At 65.3% G+C, this 1590-nt stretch overlaps 1 protein-coding gene and 1 pseudogene across 1 annotated transcript in view; one reads left to right on the plus strand and one right to left on the minus strand.

Annotated features, from left to right (window-relative positions):
* Positions 1 to 1590, minus strand: part of DRC9 (dynein regulatory complex subunit 9) — a 43723-nt gene that overhangs the window by 22250 nt on the left and 19883 nt on the right. The window lies entirely within an intron of this gene.
* LOC103079808 (epsin-1 pseudogene) lies at positions 332 to 1563 on the plus strand (annotated as a pseudogene).

The following is a 1590-nucleotide window of genomic DNA, read 5'->3' on the forward strand; positions in this document are numbered from 1 at the left end:
AGCTCTTCGTTAGTGTGTCTGGCTGGGTCTGTCTTGGCACCCGTGCCATCTCTTTTCAGCTGTTCACATCTGTCTCCAAGTGCGTGCTCTCCTGTGTTCAAGGCAGGGGCCAGCCACCTCCCCTGGGACTCAGGTTGTAGGAGATCTCCGTAGGTCTCTGCCTGTGGCTAGCATGCTGGAAAGGTTGTAGACGGTGTGGTCAGAGCCTGCTCTGCAACCGGGCTGCTCCGGAAATGCGGTGACCTGCCAGTCCCTGCCGCGACCTCCCTCCTCCCGCCACCCTGTCTCTGCACACCCCGGGGGGCCAGCCCCCTCCCCACCGCCAGCCACCATGTCGACCTCCTCACTGCGGCGCCAGATGAAGAACATCGTCCACAACTACTCGGAGGCTGAGATCAAGGTTCGGGAGGCCACGAGCAACGACCCCTGGGGCCTGTCCAGCTCTCTCATGTCTGAGATTGCCGACCTCACCTACAATGTCGTCGCCTTCTCAGAGATCATGAGCATGATCTGGAAGCGGCTCAACGACCACGGCAAGAACTGGCTGCACGTCTACAAGGCCATGACGCTGATGGAGTACCTCATCAAGACGGGCTCGGAGTGCGTGTCGCAGCAGTGCAAGGAGAACATGTACGCCGTGCAGACGCTGAAGGACTTCCAGTACGTGGACGCGACGGCAAGGACCAGGGTGTGAAGGTGTGCGAGAAGGCCAAGCAGCTGGTGGCCCTGCTGTGCCATGAGGACTTGCTGCGGGAGGAGCGTGCCCAAGCGCTCAAGACCAAGGAGAAGCTGGCACAGACCGCCACGGCCTCCTCCGCAGCCGTGGGCTCTGGGCCCCCGCCCGAGGCAGAGCAGGCCTGGCCGCAGAGCAGCGGGGAGGAGGAGCTGCAGCTCCAGCTGGCCCTGGCCATGAGCAAGGAGGAAGCCGATCAGCCCCCGTCCTGCGGCCCCGAGGATGACGTCCAGCTGCAGCTGGCCCTTAGTTTGAGCCGTGAGGAGCACGAAAAGAAGGAGCGGATCCCCCTTGGGGACGACCTGCGGCTGCAGATGGCCATAGAGGAGAGCAAGAGGGAGACCGTGGGCCAGGAGGAGGGGAGCTGGAGCTGCTCGCCGGAGAGGTGCCCGCTCGCAGTCCCAGTGCCTTTGACATGAGCGGGGTCGGGGGCTCTCTGTTCGAGGCTGTGGGGAGTCCCCCGCCTGCAGCCGCCCCGACGCCCACGCCACCCATGCGGAAGACCCCTGAGTCGTTCCTGCGGCCCAATGCTGCCCTGGTGGACCTGGACTCGCTGGTGAGCCGGCCAGGCCCCACGCCGCCAGGAGCCAAGGCCTCTAACCCCTTCCTGCCGAGCGGAGGCCCGGCCACCGGCCTCTCCATCACCAACCCCTTCCAGCCTGCGCCCCCCCGCGACACTCATCCTGAACCAGCTCCGGCTCAGCCCCGTGCCCCCAGTCACCGGAGCGCCGCCGACATACATCTCTCCCCTTGGCAGGGGCCCTGGCCTACCCCCCCCCATGATGCCCCAGGGATCCCCGGCCCCCAACACTAATCCCTTCCTCCTATAATCCAGGGCCAGAGGGGGCTTCCCCCAT

Source organism: Lipotes vexillifer, unplaced genomic scaffold (genome assembly GCF_000442215.2).
Source record: "Lipotes vexillifer unplaced genomic scaffold, Lipotes_vexillifer_v1.1 scaffold823, whole genome shotgun sequence".
In the NCBI taxonomy this organism is placed as follows: domain Eukaryota; kingdom Metazoa; phylum Chordata; class Mammalia; order Artiodactyla; family Lipotidae; genus Lipotes; species Lipotes vexillifer.